General features: G+C 42.9%; 1 non-coding gene across 1 annotated transcript; it reads right to left on the reverse strand.

Moving 5' to 3' along the window:
* Nucleotides 1–3,413: 3,413 nt before the first annotated feature.
* Trnas-uga (transfer RNA serine (anticodon UGA)) lies at nt 3,414–3,488 on the reverse strand. The gene has a single exon. It is a non-coding gene; the product is annotated as a tRNA-Ser (tRNA).
* Nucleotides 3,489–7,239: the final 3,751 nt, after the last annotated feature.

The following is a 7,239-nucleotide window of genomic DNA, read 5'->3' on the forward strand; positions in this document are numbered from 1 at the left end:
ACTGCACCTTATAGAGATTGTACATGGAGTGTTTATAACGTTTAGGAAACAGAAAGTATGCCAGAATATTGGAAACTGCCATCAAATTGCCCATTCCAATAATACTGGCGCCAAAAACCACACAGGAATTTCCAAACTGGTGCTAATAACCATAGATGAATTTTCCCACCCACCAGTGACTTACAATATACTTTTAAAACCATTGCTAACCAGACTGGAAAGCCGACTGGATAAGCAATTAGAAGCCTTCCAGTGCAGAACAAATTTTAGATCTGAAATTTATAATTAAGCATTGAAGAATAAGCAACAAAAACATTTTTATAACATGAGCAGACTTTAAAAAATCATATGATTTGATTGATAGAGAAACATTATTCAACGCCTTAAAGACTGACGAAAATCAGTTAGAATCATAAAAAGTAGAGTGACAATTACAAAATGCAAAATTAAGTCCCCACTAAGTAGCTCCTCAATAGGCCTCACAAGGGGTGAGTGCACCCCACTTTCCAAGAGCTGTTGGCTGACCGAATGGTTACCCAGCCAAGTGTTAGCCAAGCCCGGCAGAGCTTAACTTTGGGGACCTGATAAGAACCGACGTTACCGCTGTTGCAAGACTGTTAGCACAAAATTTAAATTTCTAGGTAAAATAGTACAACTAAAAGCATTGAACAAAGAATCTATCTCAGAAAGAGCAAGGAAAATGGAAGTGGCTTTTCATTTGTTTTAAATAAAGCTAGTATAATAATAAATCTTTATCCTTAAACTAAAAATCTGGCATTGTAACGTTATCTTTAGACCAGTAAGCCTTTATGCTTCAGACTACCTCACAATTAGGTGACTCGTATTCGAGCGTACGACTGTTCCAACCCGCGTCCGGCCGTCCTGATGTAGGATTTTCGTGATCTCGATAAATGATTTTAGGCAAATGCCGGGATGGTTCCTCTGAAAGGGCACGGCTGACGTCCTTCCCCCACCTTCCCTAATCCGATGGGACCGATGACCTCGCTGCTTGTTCCCCTCCCCTAAATCAACACACCAACCAATAATTAGGTTCAAATGGCTCTGAGCACTATGGGACTTAACATCTGTGGTCATCAGAACTTAGAACTACTTAAACCCAACTAACCTAAGGACACCACACACATCCATGCCCGAGGCAGGAGTCGAACCTGCGACCGTAGCAGTCGCGCGGTTCCGGACTGAGCGCCTGAACCGCTAGACCACCGCGGCCGGGGTGGCCGAGCGGTTGTAGGTGCTACAGTCTGGAGCCGCGCCACCGCTACGGTCGCAGGTTCGAATCCTGCCTCGGGCATATGTGTGTGATGTCCTTAGGTTAGTTAGGTTTAAGTAGTTCTAAGTGCTAGGGGACTGATGACCTCAGAAGTTAAGTCCCATGGAGCTCTCTCTGTGTTGCTCCCTTGTTTCATCTGCCCTTACTATGTCTGCCTTCTTTTTTGTTTCCTCCTGGAAAGAGGTGAAAGAGAAAAGAAGGAGAGGTAGACAGGAAAATGTATGGACGAAAATATGTCAATGGAAAATGGAAGTTAAGAAGTAATAAAAAAGTTTATGAAAGACTAGCACGAATATCAGGCACTTGGAAGAGAAGGTCATACCTAAAAACGCTGTATGAGAAAACAATAATAAAAAGTATTTTTAACGTTTTTGACAGAAACACAGAAAACATCTGTGACATAGATCAAAGAAGTTAAAACGGGCCTGAGGTAAACGGAAATAACGGAGAATGAAATAGGAAAAAGAGAAAAGTTTAGAGCAAAAGGAAAATCTTTCAAGGGTTTCCAGGAGGAAACAAAGAAGAAGGCAGGCATAATAAGGACAGATGAAACAAGGGAGCAGCACAGAGAATGAATGAAAAACTACTGGGAAGTAAGAAAAGAAAGAATAAACTATACACAAGTTACCTCATGCCGTTCGCAGTATGCCAAACTAATAAAACAAGTAGATAAGTAATGAAATAAACCGTTATGAACTGTTGAGGAGCTGGCGCAGTTTTGAGCGTGGCTCAAGTCACAAGGGTTCTCTGAAAGTTACATAAATGACTCAATATATCGTTGAAATGATTACCACGAGTTGTAATACGCTATGGGTCCACGTTAGCCGCCGCTGCATTGTTAAATCTCCATTAAAAGAACTGCTTGCAATTCAGCCTCTCACTTGGATGTTTTAGCGAAAAGTTTTATTCTTAGCGTTAAGATGCGTCTACTCATGGATCTCTTATTTCCACGAGCCACCTAGATCGTTTCGTCTCATTATAGAATGAGAGACTGGCTCTTCTGTTATTTGACCTTGTACTAGAAAATTAATTCAGTAACCAGGTTGTGTAAAAAGTAGTAACACCTGGCAGACTATATAGGGCAGATGCGGTATAAGTGAACCTAATTTGGAACTAACAAAACACCTGCGAATCGCATCGTTACAAAATTATGCCCAGTAAACTAACTTATCCGAGACACAAATTCCAATTAAACGCAAACTAAAATCTACAGATTTCCAAATTGGCAGTCGAGTGGATGATATAATGTTTCCTGAGATATTTAAACAGTCTCCGAAGCTGCCTTTCGTAGATGTGTGTAATCGATAAAATGCTCTCTTTTACAATCACTGACATCCGGAGATAACTGAGCTTGAACGTCTCTGTAATACTGTCTCATGGTGCGCGGGAAGAGACCCTGCCCGTAGAAACTCTTCCCTTCCGAGAACCCGCGAGTCAGTGTCTGCTGGAAGCCGCAGGAAGGCCGGCTCCTGACGGCCTCGCCGCTGTAGTGACGCACAGAGTGGGAAATTCGCTTGCTGACTCGCGACCTTGAATGTTTTCCGCCTATAGGCCCACCGGTCTCCGTGCAGTTTCTCGTTGTTGCACACGCTTTGGTTCCGTGAGTTGTTGGCAGAGCTGGCAACCGAGTGACTTCGTGTTGGTTTAACTCTAGAAAAATAGAAAATTTTAAATATTCTGTGGTGTCGTCCGCAGAACGAGGTGTCATGCAAAAGTTGGTTCCGTACGACGGGACAAGTAAAGACAATCGCAGATCGGAGACGTCGGTATAGATACGCAGTCACGTGTTTTCTTACGCCTCTGCAACCAGAAAGTCGCACTCGGCCCAGTCTCTATGCAATAGCCCAGTCTCTACGTTGTCAGCGACCACCTGTAATCGCCGCTAACGACGACAGTGCCATCATAGCACAGATCCGGCTGTGTGCGAGTAGAATACTTGTTCTGAATTCATATCTAGTTGAAGACAATTGTATTCTGATTTGAATCTTTCACTCTGCAATGTACAAGGCGCTGCTGTTACGAGAGTCAGTGAGAGTATTCATTACATGAAATGATAATTAAATGGACACCCTAGCTGCAAACAGGCATTGATGTACTTCATCAGGGACATGTTGAAAATGTGTGCCCCGACCAGGACTCGAACCCGGGATCTCCTGCTTTCATGGCAGACGCTCTATCCATCTGAGCCACCGATGGCACAGAGGATAGCGCGACTGCAGGGACTTATCCCTTGCACGCTCCCCGTGAGACCCACATTCCCAACATGTCCACACCACTACATTCGACTGCGCCTAAGAGATGTTTGCCCATCATGCTCATTACTCGTGGCAGATTAATCTACCAGGTCCCGTACGAGTTCGGGCATAGTGTGTGCGTTCGCACAGGAAGGTCAATGGCCCGGAAGCCATATTTTAACTATACATGGCGATAGTATCTGTTCCCGAAAGAACAGTTACCGTAGATGACCATGCAGCTTTGCTAGAAATGAAATGAGAATTAAATGGACACCCTAGCTGCAAACAGGCGTTGATGTACTTCATCAGGGACATGTTGAAAATGTGTGCCCCGACCGGGACTCGAACCCGGGATCTCCTGCTTACATGGCAGACGTTCTATCCATCTGGATAAGTCGCGCTATCCTCTGTGCCCTCAGTGGCTCAGATGGATAGAGCGTCTGCCATGAAAGCAGGAGATCCCGGGTTCGAGTCCTGGTCGGGGCACACATTTTCAACATGTCCCTGATGAAGTACATCAACGCCTGTTTGCAGCTAGGGTGTCCATTTAATTATCATTTCATTTCTAGCAAAGCTGCATGGTCATCTACGGTAACTGTTCTTTCGGGAACAGATACTATCGTCATGTATTCATTACATGTCAACTGAGTGGCCACTGTTTGTCTCCAAAGTTGAGTATTTACCACGTTCAAGTTATAATAAATTGCTAATAATGTTTGTTTGTTTTTTAGTTTCTGCTTGGACTTCTTCTGGAGTAATCTAGTTGCTGCAGTACACCACATACTCCATGTTAATAAATATCTCCTCTCCAAAAAACGTTTTCTTGCTAATGTCAGAGTGTATTTTATTACCTTGTCTGTTATTTCTATGCCTAAATAAGACAAACTCTTTTAGTACTTCTAGTGTCTCATTTCGCTTAGCATTACTTAATTCAGTTACAAATCAATATCCTTCTTTAACGTTTATTGTTCTTCATCTTATTATCATTTTTCAAGACATTATTCACTCCATTCTACTACTTTTCAAAGTCCTTTGCTATCTCTAACAAAATTACAATATCACGTTCTAACTTACTTCCTTTCCCTTTATCCTTGGTTTCCTTTACTCTTTGCCCAATGCACACACTGAATACGATGTAGGATCTCCTGCAGTCCATAACCACTTACGTATCAACTGCTACCTGCTCCGTTTCGACTTTTACAGTTGCAGTCTCTTTTCTCTACAAGATAACAAATCTATTGAAGCAAGTAAATTCTGCTTAGTTCAACACTTGGAACCATGCGAGATACTGTTATCGACAATCTCATAGACAATCATTACACAGTATAGTTCTCTACTAGAAATTTTCATATTATTCTAGAATATTTTGGACTGTTTCTGCCATTTATCAGAGAAAAGAAAGTAAGTAGAAATCTGCAAAAATTTTATTATTAAATTATTGAACAGTTCACATAAAATAACGCTTTGCAAACGTCACTATAACTCAAAACGCGAAATATGTGCGACAGAAGAACATTTGCTAGACAACATACACTGAAGAGCCAAAGAAACTGGTACACTTGTCTTATATCGTGTAGGACCCCTGCGAGCACACGGAAGTGTCGCAACACAACGTGCCATGGACTCGACTAATTGCTAAAGTAGTGCTAGAGGCAATTGATACTATGAATCCTGTAAAGCGGTTCATAAATCCGTAAGAGTATGAGGAGATAGAGATCTCTTCTGAACAGCACGTCACAAGGCATCCCAAATACGCTCAATAATATTCATGTCTGGGAAGTTGGGTGGCCAGCGGAAGTGTTTGAACTCAATGTTCCTGGGGCCACTCTGTAGCAATTCTTGACGTGCGGGGAATCGCATTGTCCTGCTGGAATTGCCCAAGTCCGTCGGAATGCACAACGGATGCAGGCGATCAGACAGGATGCTTACGTACGTGTCACCGGTCAGACTCGTATCTAGACGTATCAGGCGCCCCATATCACTCCGACTGCACACGCCCCATACCGTTAGATCCTCCACAAGCTTTAACAGTCCCCTGCTGACATGCATGGATCATGCGTTTATGAGACTGTCCCCATACCCGTAGACGTGCATCCGCTGGGTACAATTTGAAACGAGACTCGTCCGACTAGGCAGCATGGTTTAGTCATCAGCACTCGAAAGTCGATGTTGACGGGCCCAGGCGATGCGTAAAGCTCTGTGATGTGCAGTCATCAAGGGTACACGAGTGGGCCTTCGGCTCCGAAAGCCCATACCGATGATGTTTCGTTGAATGGTTCACACGCTGACACTTGTTGAAGGCCCAGCGTTGAATTCTGCAGCAATCTGCGGAGCGATGTCGGAGATTTGATGTTTTAACGGATTCATTATATTCACGATACACTCGTGAAATGGTCGTACGGGAGAAACTCCACTTCTTTGCCACCTCCGAGATGCTGTGTCCCATCGCTCTCGCGCTATGACACCACGTTCAAACTCACTTAAATGCCATTGTAGCAGCAGTAACTAATCTAACAACTGAACAAGACACTCGTTGCGCCGTATTTTGCCTGTTTACATTTCTTTGTATTTGAATAGGCAAGCCCATACCAGTTTCTTTGGCGCTTCAGTGTGTGTTTTAGGTAAAGACCTAATGAATAAAATAAACTTTTTCCAAAGATTCTCAGACCATTATCCTTTTTAGTCTTGTGATTTGTCTCAAGCAATCCACCGTGAATTCCTCTCCTGTGCCAACCTCTTTAACGCAGGGTGATACTTGGAACCTACGCCCTGAGTATAATCCAATTCTGCCTTACACTACAGTTTTTACCCTCTACAACTCTCTCAGGTACCACGTAAGCTATTCCTTGATGTCGTAGCATAGGTTCTATCATCCTGTCCCTTCTCTTTATCAATTTTTTTACGTTATTCGTTTCTTCGCCTATTCTGCAAAAACCCTCTTCATTCCTTACCTCATCACTCCATCTAATTTTCAACATTATTCTGTCGCACCATGTTTCAAATGTCTAGATTTTCCGGTTTTCCCACAATCCATGATTTACTTCTATACAATTCTGTGTTCCAGCCGTACATTCTTAGCATTTCCTTCCTCAAATTAACTCCTATGTTTGACCTGGATGTCCTCTCTGTTTCTCTCAATCTGCTGTTTATGTACTCCTTCCTCCATCCGTCTTGTGTTATTTTATTTCTAAAGTCCCAGAATTCCTGCACTTCGTATGCTTCGTGATCCTAACTTTGATATGAACCATATCGCTAATCTCACTTCCGCTAATCCTCACTTTTATATTCTGTTTACTCTTAGACTAAAGTGGGTGTTCATTAAAATGTTCATTCAATTCAACAGGTCCTGCAATTATTCCTCATTAACATTGAGGATAGCAATATTATCCGCAAATCTTATGACTGATATCCTTTCGCCCCGAATTTTAATCCAGCTGCTAAACCTTTCTTTTATTTCTGTAATTATTTCTTCGATGTATCAGTCGAGCACGAGGAGCAAAATACTTCATCCGTGTTTTATACCCTTTCTAATCTGAGCACTTGTTTTTCTCTCATGGTCCTTTGTATATACAGGGTTAGAAAGATGCCGTTTGGACAGTAAACGTCGACTGGAGTGGCCGTGCAGTTCTAGGCGCTACAGTCTGGAACCGCGCGACCGCTACGGTCGCAGATTCAAATCCTACCTCGGGCATGTATGTGTGTGATGCCCTTAGG

The sequence above is a fragment of the Schistocerca gregaria genome, chromosome 1 (assembly GCF_023897955.1).
Source record: "Schistocerca gregaria isolate iqSchGreg1 chromosome 1, iqSchGreg1.2, whole genome shotgun sequence".
Lineage (NCBI taxonomy): Eukaryota > Metazoa > Arthropoda > Insecta > Orthoptera > Acrididae > Schistocerca > Schistocerca gregaria.